The 23,988-nt window shown below is 46.9% G+C and overlaps 1 long non-coding RNA gene across 4 annotated transcripts; it reads left to right on the forward strand.

Moving 5' to 3' along the window:
• The first annotated feature begins 382 nt into the window (after positions 1–382).
• LOC140643000 (uncharacterized) lies at positions 383–23,848 on the forward strand. Of its 4 annotated transcripts, none has more exons than XR_012039383.1 (5): positions 383–776; positions 6,808–6,878; positions 18,500–18,686; positions 22,292–22,403; positions 23,585–23,848. It is a non-coding gene; the product is annotated as an uncharacterized lncRNA (long non-coding RNA). The 4 variants fall into 4 exon arrangements; XR_012039382.1 differs by having other exon boundaries at positions 387–776; positions 18,500–18,612; positions 23,585–23,844; XR_012039385.1 differs by having other exon boundaries at positions 388–776; positions 18,500–18,592; positions 23,585–23,843.
• Positions 23,849–23,988: the final 140 nt, after the last annotated feature.

Raw genomic sequence — 23,988 nt, forward strand, 5'->3', positions numbered from 1 at the left:
GCCGGAGCGCCGGGGCGGAGCGTCGCGCTCCCCCCGCCCCTGCCCGGGAGTTGGTCGCGCCCAGCGGGTTCCCGGGGAGAGCGGAGTGTGCGCCGCGCTCCCGCAGGGTCCCAAAAGCCCTCAGTCCCCGGCCGCGCTCGGCCGCCGTCTGGAGGTTGTGTCAGCGTTTCCATGACAAAACCCGGAGGGAAAAAAAATGCGAATAGAATCGCCTCGGTGCTGCCACCCACTCCCGCCGGCGTCTGCGGAGGGACGGGACCGGGCGCGCCCACCGGGTGCCCAGGGCGGGGGGGCGGGGGGGGCGCGATCGTTTAAAACCTCGGGGCGCGGGCGCGGGCGCGGGCGCGGGGGCGGGGCCGAGAGGTCGCCCGAGTCCCCGGGGCGCGAGGGCCCGCGAGCCGACGCTCGGTACCGGCGCTTTCGTTTTTCCTTCCGAACCACAGGCTGCCTCGAGCGCTGTTTTAAGAGAGGAGTTAAAAACGGCGGACTTGGGGTCGGGGTTAGGGAAACTCCGCTGCCCCCGGGGTCAGGCGCACGCCCGGCGTTCCCGGGGATTTGCGCCCTCTCTCCGTCCACCAGGCCCAAGGGGCTTGCTCGCGGATTTTAAGACTCTGCCTTCCCAAAGGGTGGAGAGAGCTCCCTCCAAATCCTCCCAAGTGCACTGGAGCCCCGGGGGGGGGGGGGGTTGCCCCCGGGGGGGTTGCCCCCGCGAAGTCAGCACCCTCAGGACTGCAAACGACTGATGGAAAAACCCCAGCCGGCCTTAGCACTGGCAGGTAAACGGAAAGACGGCGTTGCTTCCTCGGATTGTGGGAAGTAATTTAAAATTTCCAATCCCGGGCATTTAAATTGTTCAACAGTCAGTAAAGTGGATGCAGGCGAAGGGTGCGAAGATCTCCAGCTCCCCTCCCCTGTTCGGCTACCGCAGGCCGCTTACCTACCGCTCGGCGCTGAAGATCTTGGTCTCCTGCCCTTTACGGTTTCTGTAAGCAAAATAAAGGGGGCTGCTATGTCTTTTTATTTTCCTCGTAAGTCTACATCGAGTTTTTAAGCAAAAGGAGTATTTAAATTCCAACAATGATATTTGTGGGAGGGGTGATGTTATTGTAAAGACTGACTTTTGTGTCATCAAACTGTTACTACTATTGACCCGTAATGAAATAAGAGAATATGTCTTTCAATGCCTCTCGCATAATAGGCATTTGGCAAATACTTAATGTATCTGAATGTAAAGGGACTTACCCTCTTCCCAGTCCATCAGACACAACTTGCAGACACACTCATGCAGCAAAACCCGCCTCCTACCACCTCAGTTCCCTTCCCCCAAAGTTTTCCTCCAGAATTGCAAGGTAGGGAAAGTAAAATGTTATCAGCCTCGCCTTTGATTACAGAAGACAACTGATCACAGCACAATATGTGTGTAACTGGTATGTACTGTATTAATTTGTACTCACTTGTGAATGAGTTACTTGCTAAAGGCTGCAGAGCTGAACAAGCCCCAGAACACAGTCATTCATCAGTGATTCTCCCCACAGGAGATTGGGATGGGAGTTGAACACATGGCCACCTGCCCCAACCAAGGCAGGGATTCTTTGCAGGGAGTATGGTTAGATGAGCACTTGCAGCGCTTTGCCTAGAATGTCAGGCTCTCATTTTAATTCCTGGTTTTACAGAGCAGACGAGTGTCACCCAGCTGGTCTCTCACCTCCCAGGGCAGAGACCACACTATACCTAGACAAAAGCCTGGACATGCATAAGGCGGTCTGAGAAGCCACAGGACGAGGAAGAGCTCAGAAGTGTAATCTCTGGTGGATCTTGATGGGTTGGGCCACATGGTAGAGAAGGTGGTGAGCCATGCCCAACATCTATTTTTTATATTCCCACAATCAGTCAGGAATTGGCCCAAACATACAGTGAGGGGTAAGGCTCTTGTTGGTAAACTACCACCTCTTCCAAGAAGCTTCCCTGATTTCTCACCTGAAGTAGCTTCTTTCCTCCTCAGTGCTCTGAGTACTAGATCCAAACCCCTCTTGGATCATGTACCCACTAGGTGGGGTTTTATTCCCCTCTATCTCTCTAGTGCTCAGCCTCATGACTGGCACTGGGTAGGTACAGATAAGTCAGAGATGGAGAAGTAATGCCTTCTTGGGCTACAAAGTTAAGTTAGATCACCTCTAAAGTCTAGCATAATGGTCACCGGTAATGGACTGTGATTCTGTTGTTCTACCCACATCAGGGGTGAGGGAAAAGGTTCCATTTGTTATCTCTCTCATCACACGATAACTTCCCAATCTCAAATGGACTCATTGCTTTCTGTACGCTTCTGTTCTAACAAAACTTTTTCACCTCTTTTACTCGTGCTACATGATAAATATTGACCAGATAAAGCACAGCGTTGACTAATAAGACTGAGGAGAAGGGAGAAGATTTGGTATTTTGAACTTTGAAGAGAGGAGAAGAAGGGACTGCCTTTCAGATCAGAGTTTTTGTTTTCCCCAATGTATCAGTCAGGACAGTCCAAGTTATGCTTGGTTTGCAGTAACAAACAAGCCACAATTTCAGTGGCTTACAACCACCAGGGCTCACATCTCACTCCACTGCATCTGTGGTGGGCCAGCAGAGGGGCTGTCCATGTGGCATTTTTCAAGGATGAGGCTGAAGCAGCTGAGGACGATGATGGTTGCCATGCCTGAGGAGAAGAAGTCTGTGGGAGGTCTCACTTGAACAATTCAGTGATCCAGCCCGGAAGAAGCACATGTCCCTGCTGTTCAACATTTATCCATCAGAGCTACTCACAGACAGTTCCATGTCACACTGAGGCCAGGAAGTCTGAGCCTAAAGCACTTGGGGAGCAGTCTTCCCAGCTGCAACCCCCAGTTCCCTTCAGATTTTATTTTCCCTTATTTTTCTAATTCCCTTGAACCCTGAGAGCTCCGGCAAACCAGCACTGTGCTCTTCCTGGGACCTGGCTAAACCTTGCCTCATTGGGAGGCTTGAAACTTTCTCTCCAAATTAAACAACATGCAAATAAAACACGTGAAAGCCTGGTGTGGTCCTGAAAAACACATTGAGAAGAAAGTTCTATTTATATGGATGATCTTGGAAAACTCACAGGCAAGGAAGAAAGAGATGTGAAATAAGAATTGTCACTTGCGTGTGTCATCAGCAATGAACCCACAGATATTTCGCAAGCCCCCCAATCCCTAAAGACCAGGCTCTACCTCCTTCCCGTTGACTGTGCCTTCAATGCACAGTCTTGCCGAGATCTGACAGGACTGGCAGCCGTGCCCCTTTCTGCCTTTGTTTGGAGCGGGGAGTGGGCCCAGGGCACTGGGAGACAGAGAGCTCTTTAGCATCCTTGGGAAAGGGGGGCTTGTCTTCTGCCAACATCAACCAGGGGCCCCAGCTCCTCCGAGGACTGGCCTTGCCCATTTGCATCTCTCCGGCATCTACAACACAAAGTACTCTCAGTTAACCAGAGCACAGTAAATATTTGTGGAGTGGAATCAGAAACCATTTGCCTAGAGCATGTGGTGATCTTAGGTACAGACTTTCTACTGGTAGGTAAACCGCAAGCACACAAGTGGGTGACTCATGACATAGCTCTGAGACCAGAGGCGTCCTCGCAGGCTTTTTAGAACAAGGTGGGGAAGAAAGAGGAGAAGGGGATGGGAGGAGGGGAAGAGACCAAGAAGGACAAAAGGAAAGAGGAAGGAAGATGATGAGGGAGGTGAAGAAGGAAGAAAGAAAGAAGCATCCACTGTTATTCTGTTCGTGTTCTGATGCTACTTTTGCCCCTCTGCCCGGGGTAGGCCCCGGAGGCTCCTCTCTTGCCTTCAGGAGGAGAGATGGCTGTTGGACCCCAGGGCTCGACCTCACTCCAGGAGCCCCCTGCCTGGCCTCACCCCCTCTGCCCGTGTACACACAGCACGGACATCAGCTCCCGGGGCTGCTCCCCCCACAGTGGGCCCTGGCTGCCTCCCAAAGGCCCCTCCAGACCACCCAGAAGGAAGCTCTCACCCTGCAGTCAGGTGACCTTGCTCCCTCTGCCCAGCCCCACACCTGACTCAGGTGCCATAACAGTGGGCGCTGCAGCTCTTTGCAGGGCTCCCTCCAGCTGGGCCATGTTCTAGGCTTTTGATGTGCTTCCCCTCACCACCAGCTTCCAGGTAGGGGCGGGCCACTACTAAACTTGTGTTATAGAGGAGGAAACTGAGGCAGAGAAAGGGGACCTACTATGCCCAGGGTCACACAGTGGTGTTGGCAGATTCGAGGTCACAAAGCCAGCAGGCAGCAGCAGCGGCTCCAGAGTCCCCTCTCATCTCCTACCTTTACTGCCAGTCAGGCTGAGGGTAGACCACAGGGACCTGTGTGCCCTACAGATGCAGCTGCCTCAATGGGCAGGATGCCAGAGAGATGACATGGCACTCTGGCTGTCAGGTGCCCTCACTGGTCATCTCCCTTGTCACCCCTGCCAGCCTCTCCGCATGCCCCTGAGAATCATCTTTCCAGCCACCGGCCTCCACCCCCCCCCCTTCGCCGGCCTCTCACTGCTCTTCAGTCATGACATTGGCATCTCTTATGCGTACACTGACATCCACGGCCTAGTAATTTGTTGAAATATTCATTTGTATTTGTTCTCCTGTATCTTTGACTTCTCCACGACCCCTCCCTCTCCAGCAGATTTTTCCACCTGCCTGAGGGATTAGATAAAGACTTTCTTGGAAAAGCACATAAAATGATGGGAGAGAGAATGCCAGGGAGAAAAGGGGGTGCTTTGGTGGAGATTTCTGCAGGGAGGGGTGAGTGCCCTCCCACCCTGTGTCCTGTAGTTACCAGGGGAGGCAGGAACCTGGAACCATGGCCCCCGTGTTACCAGAGACTCCGACCAGGGCCTCAAGCATGGCCTGAAAGTTACAGAGCTGCTGCTCTGGGAGGACAAGAACAGGAGATGCCTTGGCGGTGACCAGTGTCCCCAACACAGGACCCAAAGCGCCTCCAAAGCTTTGGCGCCATGGCCAGATGAAGACACCAAGAACCTCTAACTGAAAACCTTAAAATTTCTCACTCCCACATGGAATTCAAAATAGAAATCCTACCAAGGCAGAAAATACATAAGAAGGGAGCGGAGAAAGTTCAATTTTTTTCCGATTTTTTTTTCCTCTCAGCTTTAATACATAAATAAAACCTATTGACTCTAGGTGTACAGTTTGCTGAGTTTAGGCAATTGTGGATTTTTTTTTAAAGATTTTATTTATTCACTTGAGAGTGAGCAAGAGAGAGTTCAAACGAGAAGGGGCAGAGGGAGAGGGAGAAGAAGGCTCCCTGTTGAGTGAGGAGCCCGATGCAGGGCTCAATCCCAGGACCCCAAGATCATGACCTGAGCCAAATGCAGATGCTTAACCAACCGAACCACCTAGGCACCCTGAGTTTAGACAATAGTAAACGGTACATAACCTCCATGACTGCAATCAAGATACAGACTATTTCCACTGTCCAGACAGTTCCCTCTTACTCCCCTGCTGTCCATCTCCTGCCCAGACCCTGGCTCCAGGTAGCCATTGACTATCTTTCTTTCACCATGGTTTTGCCTATTCTATATATATATTTTTTAAGTATAATATATATATATATATATATTTTTTTTTTTTTTTTTTTTAAGTAGGCCCCACTCCCAGGGTGGAGCCTGACATAGGGCTTGAACTCACAACCCTGAGATAAAGACCTGAACTTAAGAGAGAGATGCATAACTGACTGAACCCCCCCCCCCTGCCAGGCACCCCCGCCTTTTCTACAATTCTATGTAAATGGAATCATGCTCCCTTGTAGCCTGCCACGGTTAGCTTCTTCCACTAACAAACTTATTTTGAAATTCACCCACCTTCCTATGTAATTCCTTCTTTATTGCTGAGCAGTATTCCACCATGTGGATTTACACAATCTGTTCATCCATCCATCAGTTGGCAGACATTTGCACGGCTTCCAGTTTCTAGCTAATATGAATAGCACTGCAGAGGACATTTGCATGCAAGTCTTTCCATAAACAAATATTTTCGTTAATCTTGGGCAAATACCTAGGACACTTTATATAAAGGGCATGGCCTACCTCTCCCCCAAAGTCACTGTTGGACCCTATTGCATTGCTACCAATAGAGAAGGAGACTCATATCCTTTTCAATACTTAGTGTTGTCAGCCTTTTTACTCTTAGCCTGAGTGTTTAATGATCTGTCACTTTCATCTCAACTGCATGTCCGTGATGACCAGTGACACTGAGCATCTTTTCATGAGTTTTTTTTTTAATATTTATTTATTTATTCATGAGAGACACAGAGAGATATTGAGAGGCAGGGACATAGGCAAAGGGAGAAGCAGGCTCCACAAGGGAGCCTGACTTGGGACTCGATCCCAAGTCTCCAAGATCACACCCTGGGCTGAAGGCGGCGCTAAACCGCTGAGCCACCTAGGCTGCCCTTTTCATGTGCTTCTTAATCATCCAAAAATCTTCTGTTGTGCAGTTTGTTCAAATCATTTGCCCATTTTTCACCATTATTTCTTTTCTTATGATCCGTTGTGATATTACTAAATTCTTCATATTTTCTGGGAACAAGCCCAGTTTCAGATATATGTTTTGCCTATGTCTGCTTTCTATTTTGTTTCCTTAACTGTGCCTTTGGAAGAGCAAAAGATTTCAAAACCAAAGTCCATTTCAGTAAGTGTTTCTTTGATGGCTCATGTTTTTCTGTTCTGTTAAAGAAATCGTGGCCTAACTCAGTGCCACAAAGATTTTCTCCTGTGTTTTCTTGTAGAAACATCACAGTTTTAGCACTTACATTGAAGTACTTGACTATGTTGAGTGAAATTTGGTATCTGGTGTAAGGTAAGCATGGAGGTTCTTTTTTTTAAATACAGATGTCGGGATCCCTGGGTGGCGCAGCGGTTTGGCGCCTGCCTTTGGCCCAGGGCGCGATCCTGGAGACCCGGGATCGAATCCCACGTCGGGCTCCCAGTGCATGGAGCCTGCTTCTCCCTCTGCCTATGTCTCTGCCTCTCTCTCTCTCTCTCTGTGTGACTATCATAAATAAATAAAAAAAAAATTTAAAAAAAAAAAAAAATAAATACAGATGTCTAGTTGTTCCAGCACCATTTTTATATAATATTATTTTATCCCATGTTGTGCAGTTAAAGTATGCCACATCAGGATATAATCCCCATGGGCATGCTGTAGTCCTCAAGACATTAATAATAGATAAGATTCCAAGGATGTTATAGAAATGAGACCAGAAAAGATTTCATCTTTTCCCCCAGAAAATCCCTTGGGATGTTCTGTACTGTTATCCCATCCTCTGTATCACTTCACAAATGCACAGAGGCAAAAGCAGCCATCTCCTTGGTCTACTGACAAACATGACCATAAACCCTCAATGGGCCCATTTTGTTTCATTTACTAAGGACCTGACTGGATAATCTAAGAAAGACTAATTATAACCGCCCTCCCTACAATTTGCAGGAACTGTGTATTAAACATCTCTCAATCCTGTGGTCTTTGAGGGCAGTCTAGAAATACATATTAAATGAGTGATTTAATTTTTACCTGCAGCCTGGAAGAAACTATAAAATATTGGCAAGACCAGTGCTGGGAATGGTGTGAGGAAAAGAGAACCCTTAGGTACTGGTGGCAGAAATGAATATAAGTCAATACAACTTTTACAACATTTCTGGAAAATGAGCCAACAATAATTTGACTAAAATCACTAAGTTATTGATTCAAGGAATTTGAATAGTCACGTACTTAGCTATGCCAAAATCACCTGTCTAGCAATTAGGGTTTGGTCTAAAAAAGTCTAAGACCTCCATACAATGGAATACAACTACAAAGGAAATGACTGAATCAGTTAAAGATATTACAACCTAGTATGTATATATGTTCTTACTTTTGTATAAATACGTAAGCAAGTCAAATTATATTTATATACAAATATATACATTTAATACAGTATTAATGGTAGGTATTCCTGGATGTTAAGATTTTTTAAATCAAGTTACTGCATCATCTAAGTCATTTTAAAGAGTATATATTATTTTTTAAAAGGAAAAGCATACAGCTATTTTCATTTTCAGAGGGAAAAAATGTCCTAATAAAAGGAGAATGTTTCTTAAATCATCAAAACCCAATTCATGCCCCTACTTCTTCTATGAAATTTTCCCTAAAACCTCGGCCTACGGAGGTATCTTCTCACTTGTAGGATACAAAGCCCTTCCACTATAATTCAGCACTTCTTCACTGTTGCATGGCTGCAGAGTCATTGAGTGAGCCGTACCCTGGCTCCTGGGCCACACCTCGTAAACTCGTGAAGGTTGATTTGGGGGACCTGAAGCCACTGACCTAATGTAATGCTAGGCACACAGCAGATGGCCAGCAAGTTCTTGCCAAATAATTTCCTAATGCATTAGAAAGGGCTTCCGTTGCATACCTACTGCATGCCAGACTCTGCTAAGCACTTGACATGCACCACCCCAATCCTCACATCAATTACGCAAGGCTGGCACAAGTATCCCATTACTCAGATGACAAAACTGAGCCTCAGGTAAATTACAGGACTTGCTTACGTTTGCACAGCTCAGAAGTGCCACATTATATGGCTCCAAGACTCATGCTTCAGAGTATCAACCATGTCTGTATGTTCTACAGACATCTAGCAGGGCCTCCTCTAGACTTCCTATCTAGAGCATGCCTTACCAAGATCAAAGGAGCTTGGGGACACAGGTCAAGGTGGGGGTGGCAATAAGGAGATAAAGGAGAGGTTTTCAGGCCGTCACTTGGCCTATGCACTCAGACATGCTCACTTTCAGAGCCTTTCCTTCCTGCAAATCAAACCTCCATGAATTTTATTTATTTATTTATTTTTTGTTTAATTTTTTTTATTTATTTATTTATGATAGTCACAGAGAGAGAGAGAGAGAGGCAGAGACACAGGCAGAGGGAGAAGGAGGCTCCATGCACCGGGAGCCCGATGTGGGATTCGATCCCGGGTCTCCAGGATCGCGCCCTGGGCCAAAGGCAGGCGCCAAACCGCTGCGCCACCCAGGGATCCCCTTCCATGAATTTTAAACCAGGGTTTTAGCATTTCCTCTCCCTGCACATAGTTGTTCAGATGGGAGGATGAGATGAGTCTGTGTCAATGACTGGAGCAAACAATATTCACCTTTGTCTTTTTTTTTTTTTTTTTTTTGCCCTAGGGCACAGTGAAAAACCATGCCTCTCAGAGTTGTCTATGACCCTCTCTCTGGAGATGAAAGGACTCCTATAAGCCTACTGACCCAAAAGTATTGTGAGGTGGCAGGGCATGAAAAAGAGGAATTATCTAAGTATTCAGGGTTAGAGATGTTTTCCCCTGAAACAGTCCCTTGTGTTCTGCAGGCAGCCTGAAAAATCACTGTTAAATGTTTGACCCTAAAGTGCAAAGCTCCTGTGTGTCAAAGGAAAATGAACAAAGAAAGAACTTTTTTAAACAGAAAATAAAAATATGGTGAAAATATTCATGGGGGCGGGGGGAGAAAGGAAAAAGAGCTAAATTTCTTTGCTATATGTAAAGAGCTCATATGACAACTAAGATAATACCACCACGACCCCAGTAGACATATGAATAAAAAACATGGATGGGATTTTTCACATAGGAAAAGGAAATATAAGTGGATAATAAAATACGGAGAAATGTTCAACCTCAATGATAAAGAGAAGCAAACCAAAGCAAGAAGACACTCTTTTACTCCAACAAATTAGCAAGGCTTTGTGATAAATGATACCTTACCCCTGATGCTGGGTGGAGTGAGAAGGGGATATACATACATTGCTGGTAGAAGCAATTGGAATGAACCCTTTTGGATCTGGCAATAGGGTTGAGGCACGAAGTGTGGTTACTGGGAGTGTGGGCTTTGGAGTCAGGCAGATCTAAATTTGCCATTGGCAAGTCCCATAACATCTTTGGGTCTCAGTTTCCTCATCTGTAATATGAAAATGATAATACATATTTTTAGAATTGTTGGGAGGACTGCACAGATCAAGTCTGGCCCATAAGAGGCACCCATGACCATACGTTGAGCCAGGAGCTGCTAATGCAGAAAAGCAGGAACAGGAGAGAATCTGCATTAGTGGTAGCCCCACAAAGTCCTGTGGCAGTGGCAGTGTGGCCTCTTTGGACTGACTGTGTATTGGGATGGTGGCATTCCACCTCCCTTCTTCGTGCTGACTTTTTAGCTATCTCCCAGCACTTTTAGCATTTCTCTGAGTTACCCATCAATCCTTCAATGAAGTCTTTCTCCATCTAAGTCAAAGCTGGTTTCTGTTGTGTGGCCCCTTCCTTCCTCCCCTTTACCTTTACCTTTATGAATAAGGTAAAAAGGTTGCAGAAGCCAGTCACCTTTGCTTTTCTAGATACATTGTGACCAGCACACCCAAATCTGATAGGGGTTGAGCTAAGAGATGGATTCGGAGCCACATGTGTGCACAAAGTTCAGCCTACCTCTAACTACTGCGTATGTAACACTGCTGTGCATTGGATTGTGTCCTCCGAATTCATATGTAGGTAGACACGTAAAGCCCAGTATGACTGTTGGACATGAGGCCTTAAAAGGGTTATTAAGGTTGGGTGCCTGGTGGCAGGTGGTTAAGTGTCCAACTCTTAATTTTGGCTTGGGCATGATCTCAGGGTCGTGAGATCAAACCCTGTGTTGGGCTCCATGCTCAGCAGGGAGTCTGCTTGGGATTCTCTCCCTCTGCTCTTCTCCCCACTCAAATAAATAAATAAATCTTTAAAACAAAAGGGTTATTAATGTTCAATGAAATCATAAGTATGTAGCCTGAATCCAGTAGGACTGGTGTCCCGATAAGAAGGGAAGAGACTCCAGAGCTCTCTCTCTGGCACACTCACAGAGGACAAGCCCTTTGAGGACACCTGAGAAGGCTGCTGTCTACAAGCCAAGGAGAAAGACCTCCCAGAAATCAACCCTCACAGAATCTCAGTCTTGGACTTCTGGTCTCCAGAACCACGGAACAATAAGTATCTGTTATTTAAGCCACAGAGTGTTTGTTATAGCAACCCAAGTAGACTTTGGGTGAGTCCCTGTGGAGAGGATGCTTGTCATATTTACAGCCACCCAGCATCTTTGAGCATTCTACATTGCAAATCCTTCCCATTCCAGGGAGGAACCAAAATATGTGCTGGTTCCCAGCATGCCTTGCAGCTAAGATGCAGCAAGTGACCTTGGCTTTGCCCATCAGACATAAGTGCTGTGTGCCAAGGGCACAGCCACACAGGTCTGGCTCTTTGGAGGAGCTGTGAATTCACAGAATTTATGGTCCCACATTCATCCATGTGAACCTTGGATCTGTGCCAAATGACAGAGTATTTATTTTCTGTGGTACCCAAAATGAATTACCACACATTTGGTGGCTTAAAACAACAAATTTATTCTCTCACAGCTTTGGAGTCCAATAGTCCAAAATCAGGGTGTCAACAGGACTGAGCTCCTTCTGAACACTCCAGAGTAGTTGCCTTCAACTGAGAACTCTGATTGACACGTACTTGACTTTCCAGTCTCCTTTTTCCAACTGGAAAATGCAAAGAATAATGCATATTTCTATGTGAAAGAAGCCAATCTGAAAAGGCCACATGCTGTATAATTCCAACGACATGACATTCTGGAAAAGGCGAAACTACTATGGAGGCAGTAAAATGATCAGTGGCTGCCAGGGCTTAGTGAGGAGGAAGCGATGAAGAGGCAGAGCACAGAGGGCAGTGAAAATACTTGAATGATACCGTAATGATGGATATATGTCATTAAACATTTGTCCCAACCTATAGGATGAACACCACCAAGAGTGAACCCAAATGTAAACTATGGATTTGGGTGATAATGATGTGTCGCGCGTGTAGCTTCATCGATTGTCATAAAAGTCCCACTGTGCTGGGGAATGTTGATAACAGGGAGGCTACGCATCTGTGGGGGCAGGGGTATAATGGGAAATCTCTGCACCTTCCCCTCAATTTTGTCGTGAACCTTAAACTGCTCTAAAAAAATAAAGTCTTAATTTTAAAAGGACATCTTTAAATTATAGAAAGAAATTATCACTGAAAAAAAACAAATAGAAAGATTGGACCAGTATGCTTTAAGATCCCTTCCTGGGACGCCTGGGTGGCCCAGCGGTTGGGCATCTGCCTTTGGCTCAGGACATGGTCCCGGTCCCGGGATCGAGTCCCACATGCGGCTCCCTGAGGGGGGGGGGGGGCTGCTTCTCCCTCTGTCTGTGTCTCTGCCTCTCTCTCTATGTCTCTCATGAGTGAATAAATAAAATCTTAAAAAAAAAAAAAGATTCCTTCCTGTCCTGACACTGGGGTGACTCTAGGATCATGAAATGCCCTCGGTTCCTGTAGGTAGATGCGTCAGACCAGTGCCACCAATATTAGGAACTCAAATGGAGATCCTTTTAAATGTGACCTCTGTGGGGTGGGGGTGCGTGTCTTGACCACAAAGGGATGTTTGTCAAAAAGAGCAGGTCGAATGATGGGTGCTGGTAAAGAACAATAACCTTGGAACCGAAGTCTCATTCTGTGGAGTCAAATTGTTAATATTCAAGATGTTAAATAATCTTGTTATGATCATGATAAACGGAGGGCTCCAAACACAAAAATTGAGAATGCTGATCAGCAAGGGAGAGCAGCAAGACTAATTGCACACGGCAGGGTGTGAACTTCAGAGCCATGACAGTGGGAGGGATAGGGCTCGCTTGCTCTCTGGAGAGGCTGAGAAACCCTGGAGCTGGGGGGTCAGAGGCAGGAGTTCTGATTCTAGCTCTGCCATCCGCTGACCCTGTGGCTGGAAGCAAGTCATTCCCCTTTTCTGGGTCTCAATAGCCACATGTGATTAAAGCCTCAGAAAAGTAATATCCCAACAGACAAGTGTTAGGATCTGTTCTATGAAAGGGCTACTATTTTCTCCTTGTTTTTTTTTTTTTCTCTTTTTTAAGATTTTATTTATTCATGAGAGACACAGAGAGAGAGAGAGGCACAGGCAGAGGGAGAAACAGGGTCCATGATCCCGGGACTCCAGGATCACGCCCTGGGCCGAAGACAGGCGCTAAACCACTGAGCCACCCAGGGATCCCCTCCTTGGTTTTAATTAAAAAATCAGTGCCACTTGGATGAGAACATGCCTCAAGAGGAGGTAATGCTCAATAGTGTTAACGTGAAACAGAATCCAGCATCAAATATCACTCAGGTAACTCCAGACCAGGAACTCTGTCAGGAACATCTGGGCTCAGAAATCTGACTCCCAACTAGCACAAACAAAAAGGGCCTTTTCAGGGCACCTGGGTGTGGTTGAGCGTCTGCCTTCAGCTCAGGTTGTGATCCCGAGGTCCTAGAATCGAGTCCCACACTGGGCTTCCCGTAGGGACCCTGCTTCTCCCTCTGCCTGTGTCTCTGCCTCTCTCTCTGTGTCTCATGAATAAATAAATAAAGTATTTTTTTAAAGTGGGGAGGGGGCTTTTCTTGGAGCCCGTAATTGGAATCTTCAAGAAGCAGAGCCGGCTTCAGGCATGACTGTATTCAAGGGTTCAAGCCATGTCTTCAGGACAATGTCCTTTTCCAGCCCACTACTCTGCTGAACTCTGTGTTTTCATTCTCAGGTGGCGCCGGCTGCTCCAGACTTACCTGCTTCAGCTCTGTATTCCCTGTGGAAAATGCATGCCTCCTTCCTGGCCACTGCAGCAAGTCTAGTGCTTCATTCCGATGTGCCCAGCTGTGGTCCCCTGCCCGTCCCACACCGGGGACAGAGAATGTGGTATTCTCATTGGCCAGGCCTGAATAGCATGCTCTATCCCAGAGCCCGGAGTTGGATCAGCCCCACCCACAGCACAAGGACCAAGGGAGTGGGCAGGATGGTTCCCCGTGAGGTCAAGATGGATTATTTTATGAGAAAGGATGCTGAACATACTCATTCCCTGTTGCTTCTGCAACAAATTACACAAACATGGTAGTTTAAAATGACAAGAATTTATCAACTTAAAGCTCTGAAGGTCAGAAATCCAATCTTAGTGGGCTGAAGTCAAGGTTGTTAGCAGGGCTGTATCACCTCTGAAAACTCTTGGAAGAATCTCTTTCCTTGTGTTTCCTAGCTTCTTCTGGAGACCACCTGCATTCCTTAGCTGGTGGTTCCATCCTCCATTCTCAAGGCCCCAGCATAGCATCTTCCAATCTCTCATTCTCTCTCTCTCTCTCTCTGAAGCCCTCCTGCCTCCCTCTTATTAAGATCCTTGTGATTACCTAGGGTCCACCCAGATCATCGGAATCCTCTCCCTGTCTCAGAATCCTTGACTTAGTCACATCTGCAAAGTTCCTTTTGCCATATAAGGTCACATAGCTACAGGTTCCATAGATTAAGATGTGGGTATCTTTGGGTTATTACTCAGCCATGATTCACCCCATCCCACTGGATGACAAAGAACAGATTTCTTTTTAAACCACATCTTCATCTGTCCAGAGAATACAAAAATCAGTAAAGATTTATTGCTAATAATGAATATCCTATAGTAAAAAGTTTATTGGTCATTGAGGTCTAAAGACATAAGTTTGAGTCCAAGCTCTACCATTACTTGACCCTCTTTCAGTCTTTGGTTTTTAATCTCTACCATGAATATGCTTACCTCAATCCCTCTGTTTCTGTGACATGTTCATAGGAGCACATTTATATCACAAAGCAACATACAAATGGAAATTTCTGACACGAAATGTATGGACATTAAATTTCACCCACCTTTGAGCCATCCATGCCAAGCAGAGGCCGTGAGTTATCTCCCCCCACAGAAGACAGATCCCACCTAGAGCCAAAAAAGTAATTCATCAGCTTTGAATCTTGAGGTAGCATTGGAAACCAACATTTGCCAAGAGAGAAAAGGACTTTCTATATTTCTTTAGCTCTCATGAACACATTAACAGCAGCCAGGCATGGCTGCCCAGATGCCCAAGTTTATTCTGAGTACAATGTTATGGCTCTGAAGACATGGGAAGCCACCTGTTCCCAGCTCAGTGGCCTGTGGGAAGGAGAAAAGAGAAGAAGGCAGAGAAAGCATTTCAAATGCCAAGGTCCTGCACCTCCTGCCTTGGGACCCAGCCATGAACAAATGATCAGACCTGAGGAGCATATAGGATATTAAGCGGGAGAAGCATCATGCCATACTTTCCCATAAGTAATCTGGGGAGTAGGAGGGAGATCGGAAAGAAGCCCCAGTGAGGCCACCTCTGGCATAGGATGGTAGCACTGGTGGAGGGCTGTGTCTGGCTGGTAGATGGCCTGCCCCACCACCGTTAGCTTCCCGTGGCCAGCTCAGGATTTGCAGGACTTTGGAAAGCAAATGGCCTCCAGCAGAACCTAGAATCCATTGTGATGCAGTGATCACTACCCCAGGCCTGGAGAAGACACAAGGGGATCCAAGGTTCCTTGCAGAAAAGAGTTAATGTAGCCAACCTGGGACTATGTGCAAGTTTGGCTGGCCTCTGGGAACCTGAGTTTGGGCAGGGTTCTCACCATTCCCAGAACTGACGAGAGTGGCTCTCCATGCCCAATATCTTGGTACAAACCAACGTGATTTATGCTGAACACCTGCCTTCCTCTGGAAGCCTGGGCTTTTGGGACATGCCAGGCAAAAGGTACCTACGTGACTGAGCCCCAGTGAAGTCTCTGGCCTCCCAGGTTTAGTCAGTTTTTGTTGATAGCATTTCACACGTGTTGTCACAACCGGTTGCTAATGAATTAAGTGCAGCTCCGTGTGAATGCTGGGAGAAAGGTCTTAAAACCTGCGCCTGGTTTCCTCTAGACTTTGCACCGTGCGCCCTCACCCTTAGCTGGTTTTGCTTTGTAGCCATTCACTGTAAGAAACCACAGCCATGAATATAATTACATGATGAGCCCTATGAGTCCCTGTCAAGAAACTTTGAAGTTGGTGGGGTCCCCTGACCCAGGTCCCTTTCCGCATGCCTCCACATGTCACCTGAGCTCTCCTCCATTCACCCAGCTGAAGTCCTAACACAGAAGCAGGTGGGGGGAGGAATCGGAGACTGAGCATTCAATGTTGAGCGACCCATCACTTCAAGAGGTTGTATAAATTATTTATTAGACCACATTCTGATTTCTCCCCCTCTTACCATTCATTCCATTTCCTTTGTACACTTAGGTGCACTCAAGCCCATGGTATTATTATTGGAAACTGCCACCTTCCCCACCAGTCTCATTTGTCATCTCTCCCATCCACTCAGCAGCAGATGACTCGGCACTTGCTTGGCAATCTGGTGCCCACCTCCCCACATCTGCCCAGCTCCTGCAACTGCTCAGCACCCACCCCATGCTAACATCTAACTCCTCTCAACACCAACACTATCTCTTCCAAATATATATCTATGTATCTATGTTTGGTTAATATATATATTTAGTTAACATATGTTTATGTTTGGTGGCCTCAGTTTCCTTATCTGTCAAACGAGAGTTGGAATGACAAGCTGAGTTCTTGATCACTGCTCAGTAGAACTGCATGATTACCTATGAGCGTGTCCATGTCTCAGCACAGACAAATACACACCAGGCATATTGTCTTAATTTAGGTTGCTATTGCAAAAATACCACTGCCTGGGTAGCATATACAGCAACCATTTATTTCTCACAGTTCTGGAGGCTGACCGTGAAGGAATGAGCCTACTTCCTGGCTGTAGACAGCCACCTCCTTGCTGTATCCACGCATGGCAGAGAACAGAGATGGGAAGCAAGCTCTTTCAGTGTCTTCTTTTAGGGGTATTAATCCCATCATGGGAGCTCCATCCTCATGAACAAATTACTGCCCAAGAGACCCATCTCCAAGTACCATTACACTGGGGATTAGAGTTTCAACATAAGAATTTGTAGAGGACCGGAATGCCTGGGTGGCTCAGCAGTGGGATGCCTGGGTGGCTCAGTCAGTTGAGTGTCTGACTCTTGGTCTTGCTCAGGTCAGGATCTCCGGGTCATGATCTCAGAATCGTGGAACTGGGCCCTGTGTCAGGCTCCGTGCTCAGAACAGAGTCTGAGATTCTCTCTCCCTCTCCCTCTGCCCTTCCACCAGCTCACTCACTCGCTCTTGCTCTCTCTCTAAAATAAATAAATCTTAAAAAAAAAAAAAATACCTGGGGCACCTAGGTGGCTCAGTTGGTCAATCATCTCGCTCTTAATTTCAGCTCAGGTCATGATCTCAGCGTCATGGGATTGAGCCCCATGTTGTGCTCTGTGCTCTGCACGGAGTCTGCTCATCTCTCCCTCTGCTCCTCCTCCTCTCCCACTCTTGTTTCCTCTCCAATAAATAAGGTCTTCAAATATAAAATAAAATAAAATAAAATAATTAATTTTAAAAACTCCCAGTTTTGACTTGACCATGGAGAGTAAAGTTTGTGTTTGTCCTTTTCTGTCTGGGTGAGTCAAAAGTAAATGTCTTCACCATTGAAAGTTTTGTAATTGGGAAAATATTCCCTGAAACCCAGTACCATTCCATAAGTCAGCACCTGGGAAACATTGGCCTCGTAGACCTCAGGAGTCCTTGCCAGCCTTAACGTGCTGTGATTTCTCACATGGAACCCACTCCAGGCAGGTATCTGGACCAGAAAGTTCTTTTCCAATGCTATAATTACATGTTTCTTAGGTCATATGAATCCCCCTGTAACTCTCTTGCTTTTACTTTTCTTTTTAAAAATAAAGTCTTAAATTCTTCCTTCTTCCTTTAAGGAAGAAGATGCAAGAAGGAAATACTTGAGGAAAAACCAAAATACCAAAATTTGGACAAACTAAACAGGTCAAAGAAGAAAAAGTGACAGAAAGAAGCTTGGCCTTCCAATAATAATAATTTGCAAAGGATTTTTTGAAATGGCGGGTTTGTCCAGTGCATGTATAATGGAATTTGATTTATCAAAATTCAATTCTTATCCAAGAAGCTACAGTATAAAGTGAAGCTTACAAAGAGCAGGGAAGGCAGAGTCATTACCTTCTTGGAAGACAATGCTGCTGGGGACTTTCTGAGTGCCTCTGGAGAGGTCACAACCCCATTATGATGGCTTCCAAATTTATCCCTTCAGCTCTGCCTCCCACTCAAGCTGTAAGCTTTACACTGAAATATGCAGCTGCTTGTTTGTCTGTAGCTCCTCTTGGATGCATAATATGCATCTCAGTTTGGATGTAAACAAAAGAGAACTCTTGAATTGCACCCAACCTTGCTGATGTGTTTTCCCTAGACTTTACCATCTTCTTAAATGACAACACCTACATACCCAGTTACTGAAGCCAAAAACATAGGAGTCCCCCATAATCTTTACAGTTGCTATTAACAGCAAAGGCAGCTTTTGTTCTTGAAAATAAGAGACACCCCAAACACAAGTGGCTTAAACAAAAGAGAACTTTATTTTGTTCTTTTCTTCCTCCTGTATGCAGAGAAGGAAGGAAGGCTGTCCAGGCTTAACTACCAGGACTCTGCTCAACACTGAGGGATACAAGCTCCTGACATCATCACTTCACCATCCCTAGGTGTGATCTACCTCTTCATGGTACAATATGGCAGTGAGGTTGCCGGTCGTTGCATCAGGGGTCCAAGCAGCAGGGTGGAAGGAGGCATGGAAAGGTAGAAACAAAGGGCACACACTAGCTACCTTTTAAGGAAGGTAATTTTGCTAACATCTCATTGGCAGAACTTAGTCCTTTGACTGTTCCTGACCAGATATTGGGGCTGGCAGTGGCCAGCGGCTCCTGCCCTATGTGATCCATGAAACCTATAGGATTGGGCCCCTGCCTGCTATTTGACCTCATCTCCTCCACCTTGCTTTAACACAGTGTGGCCACCCAGGCCTTTTCCGATGCCTTTTGAGCATTCCAACCTTGCTCCTGCCTTAGAGCCTTTGGCTTGCTGTTGCTTCCCCCAGATGCTGTCCTCCAGATGTATGCATGGCCACTCTCAGTCCAGCTGTCACTTCCTCACTGGGGCCTTCCCTGACCGCCCTGTGCAAAGCAGCATTTCCTGCCAGCCTCCATCAATCACCCAACTGTGTTGTTTTTCTACAAAGCACTTGTCACTCCCTGAAAACACCTTTCACTTGCTCTGTTTGGTTTTGGTTTGTTCTTCTCAACACCACAACACACGCTCCATCATGGCAAAGGCCCCAGCTGCCTTGGGTAGAGCCAGTCATCCACAATGGCACCGAGTAGACACCCGATAAATATTTGTTCATTCATAAATGAATGAAATTATCGATTTGATTGTCATCAATATTGCCCAACCTTCCCACACAGACAAGCTGCTGCTGTCTTTGGGGAGTTGTTCACTGCCAAGACAAGGAGGCAAGAATTCATGTTCCCTAAGGCCTCAACCAGAGAGACAGGAGAACAGAGCCTGGACTCCAAAGGAAGCTGTACTTGGCTCCAATTTGACAGCCGGAAGCCACGACCTGGCCCTCAGTGAACTGGTGAAGAGAAAGATCAGTCGGACTCTGTAGCTTGTACCAACATGCCCTGTGGACACGATTGCACTGAGTTTCCAGGGTGCCAGCCCCCTGGGCAGTGTGACCTGTGGCGGTCAAGGTCACCGTCTCCTTCCCAGTTCTACTACATATGGGCTGTGGCAGTGTAGACTTCGGCAAATTCACCAAGCCCCCTGTACTTTGGTTTCCTCATCTATAAGTCAATGATAATGACAGCCCTGCCCTCAGCACTGCTGAAACAATTGAGTTATAATATACAAAATACTTTTTAAGCTGGATATGTAGTAAACAGCCAATGTATTATCAGATGCCTGGCTATTATCAGATGCCTGGCACTTCACACATGTTTTCTTGAAGCTTCCCAAAAAACCCCGGCAAAGTAAGCCTCCCAAATAACCCGCAAACTGCCTGGAATAAGTTCTGGTTTCTTGGAGTGCTGATAACTCAGCAGATTTGCCTTGAGTGGCCATCCCACGGGCTTCTTGGGCCACCTGTTTAAGCTGTACTGAGATTTTACTGGGGGCCACACCCTGCGGTGTGGTGCAGGAAATCCGGAGGCTTATGGGTAATGGGGAGACATGAGCTCCCTGGCATTTCACTGAACAGTGGCCAGTGCTCTGCCAGGGACCAGGAAGGCTTCCCAGGGGAAAGGGCATCAGACATGTCTAGATAGGTTAAGGAGGCAATCACTAGGCAAAAATGTGGGTGGCAGTGTGGGGGAGGAAAGAAGGGTCGATTCGCAGGAAGAGTGCCTTCCACAGAAGGGAACAGGGCAATCTTTGTGCAGCTCCCTGCTAACTCTCAAATGATGCCGGCTTGTGGCAGGTGCTCAGTAAATACTTGTCGATTGACTAGGAAACCAAGGTAAGTTAGGCATTATTACCTCCAGAGAAAAATGAGGCTTGGAAGGGCTAACTTTCCTAAGGTCCCCAGAGCCAGAAGTTCTATATCCAAACTTGAATCCATGGCTTTCAACTGTCAGTTGAATTATGAACGTAAAGTCACACACGTTTGAGGTTGGGCGAATATCATAGGACATGATAGCTTTTAGCGCAGTGTAATCCAAACAGAGAGAACCTGCGCCGCCAACCTGTTAGTCTGGATGAGCAGACGGTTCAGTGTGGACTATAGCCTGTTCTAAACAGCACCAGATGGCAATGCTGGAGGTCAATTCAGAAGCGAAGGCCTGGAGGTCAGAGGCAAAGGCATTGGCCTCTGTCCTGTATTCCCTGTGGCCCAGCTTGACTCCGGGGAAAGCAACACGAATACATCTTCCTCCTGCTTAGCACTAAGCACAGAGTCAAGCAGAAGTCAGAGGCAGCCAGAACTGAGTTCACACACTCTACTTACTAACTGTGCATCCTTGAGCAAGTTACTCACTTTCTCCATGAGCCTCGGCTTCTTCCTCTGTAAAATGGGGATAAGTAACGCCTTCTCTGTGGGGCTCTTAGGAAGATCAAGTGAGAGATGACACAGCAGGAGAAAGAGGAGAATATAGGAAAATGTTAAGTATTAACACACACACCCTCAAAAGAAAGACCAGAAAAGCCCATAGGCCAGGCCAAACTGTTAGCTGGACTTGCTACAGTAAGGGAGAGATCACTGCGACAACACCTGAGGGATATCTTGGAGGGAACATGTCTGGGAGGATAGTTATAGGGCATAGGGCTGGAGATGATGGTTTGAAGTGAGTCTTGCAAAGCTGGGAGCTGCCTGGGGTTGGGCAAACAAAATACGATACAATAGCTTCTGGCTTGGTGCTAGCCAAGGTGTGGGAGTCTTCCCAACCAAGCTGTTAGTCTTGATAAGAAAACTATTTTAGTTAGTTTACAGTCTTATATTCCAGGAATATTTATTTATTTATTTTTTTCCTTTCACCAATATGAATACCCAGACAGGGGCCTGTTGGTTGGGTTCTGAGCGTGTCATGGAGCTTGTCAGAGGAATTACCTCCTCTGCTCTCACAGCCATCCCCGGAGGAGTCAAGGAAGGGCCTTATCTGACCCTTCCCCGCGGTGCTAGGAGATCTTCTTTATTCCTACTTGAGAGATGAGTAAACTGACATCACACCGGCCTTCTTTTTACTACCAAAGAAAAACAAGCATCAAAGAGGTTAAGGAATTTCCCTGAAGTTGACAGAGGGGTAAATAGTCCATCTGGGATTTGAATCTAGCACTTTAGACAGTGAGTGGAATAGGGACATATAATAGTTCCTTAAACCAAACAATAAAAAGTAGAGCTACCTAAGCATTTTTTTGTAACAGCCCAAATGAGAAAAAATAAATAAAACAATCTGTCAACGGCAGAATGGCTACATAAAATGTGGCACAGTGGCATGTGGAACAGTCTACAGCAAAGAAAATGAAAGAGGGAAGCACTGCCACATGCAACCACATGGCTGATTCTCAAAAGCACAATGTCAAGGGAGAAAAACCAGACACACAAAAAACAACCTACTATCTGCTTCGCAGATCCTTTATAAACAGGCGAACCTAATGCAGGCATTGGAGGGCAGGATGCAAATTCCCTTTGGGAAATGGGCAGGGGCCAGTGGGTGGGCAGGATCGCAAGGAGTGTCCCAGGAACTGGGAAAGCTCTATTTCTTCACCTGGTGGTATTTACACAGGTGTGCTCACCTGTGCTGACTTATCCGAGTGCACACTTAGGGTTTGTGCATTTTCCTCAATATTTTCATGTAAAAGTTTTGTCTTAAGCAGGGATATTTACCCTTTGCTTTAAATGTTAATTTCAGGATCAGTATTCCAGATGTCTATGATCGCTCAGGTTGAAATTCAATGAGCTAAGGCCCCAGAAGCACTTAAAGCGTGGTGTCTGGAACAGAGACCTATGTTCAGTAAATGCTAGTAAGTATTATTACTACTATTATTATGTCTGTGACTTTTCCAAATGGCAGTGGAGATTTCTGAAAAGCACAGCACGTCTCATGCCCAGCTCAGGTGCCAGGAGTTTGCTAGAAGAGGGGCAGGATGGTATTACTCCAGAGGAGATCCCCCAGCGCCCAGGCAGGTTACGAGCGTGGCCACAGGCCACAGGCTGGCAGGGGCTGTGGGCACCTTGGGGGGCTCAGCCACCCGCCACACTCCAGCCCAGATGCCTTCCCAGGCCAGATGGTTTTCTTTGCCCATTTTCCACACAGGACACCTTCTTATAACATGAGGCTCCTGGGCTCAGCCCAAAGCACAGGTGCATGTGTTCCTAGGAAAAGCAAAGTAGCTGCTGGGCACCACTGGCCGCCACTGCCATCGAGTCAGCCGCTCCCAGCCTGAAGCACCCTCCCCCGGGGCACCTATGCCCCTCCCCTGCCTGCCCCACCTCTGCGGCCCACCCCGGGTCCAAGATCACCCCTTCCCACATGCACAGTGCTAGGTCCACACTGACACACTCACACCCGCACGGTCATGTGTTCACACTTACATACTCATATCGCTCACTTGCTGACAGTCACAGGCTCACACACCCACATGTTCCCCATGGACTGACACACCACACACATCCGCTCACACACATTCTCATGCACATTCATGCTTTGACTCATCAAGATCAACTTGTGACCAGAAAGGAGAGCCTTGTGAGACCAGGGCAGAGTTTGCCCAAGCACAGTCCCCCCATGTCTCAGGTCACAAGCATCCCCACGCAAACACCCCCACCCTCCTCAGTCAGCCAAGAGCTACTGAGGCAGGACACACGGCTTCATGGCCCAGGAATCTGCCTCAGGTGGTTTTCACTCACAAAACACCTGGGAGCCAGGGTTTTCTAGAGAAATGGCACAAAAGTTATGATGGGTGCAGTGAAACTAATTCCAAGGCAGGGTGCAGAGGGGAGTAGGAGTCCACGCCTCTAACCCACCACCGCCCCCCTGCTCTGAGCACCATGAAGGTGGGTCTGACTGAACGTGGAAGGGGCTGGGATGGGCCACAGGGCCAGGGAGGGAGGCAAAGGTTGACTTACTTCTCTCACAATTCTGTTGGCTGACCAGCTAGGTCATCTCTGCTGGTGTCACTTGACGTCTCTCATGTGGTTTCAGGGAAATGGAGGCTGGAACATCCAAAGTGGTTTCCCTGATGTGTCTGGCACCCCAGGCGGGATGACTGGAAGGCCGGGTCTCTCTCTCTCTCTCTCTCTCTCTCTCTCAATCTGTCTCCAAATAGCAAGGGGCCCTCCTTACACGGCAGCTGGATCTCAAGATTAGGAGTTCCCAGAGGAAAGAAGTCCTTCTTCTTCACCTCAGATTGTCATATGATAGTTAAATAATCTTGAATAAATTCATCTTTGTTTTAAAAAGTTTACTATTTTTGTATCCTCAACTGGCATCTCCTCAGTTCATCACCAAGTTTGTGATAACATCAGATCTCGAGGAGTAAAAAGTATGTTGTGACGATATCCATATTTTCTGTTTTATAAGAGAGGCAAAACCTTTCCTGGAGTCAA

This window comes from Canis lupus, chromosome 11 (assembly GCF_048164855.1).
Source record: "Canis lupus baileyi chromosome 11, mCanLup2.hap1, whole genome shotgun sequence".
In the NCBI taxonomy this organism is placed as follows: Eukaryota; Metazoa; Chordata; class Mammalia; order Carnivora; family Canidae; genus Canis; species Canis lupus.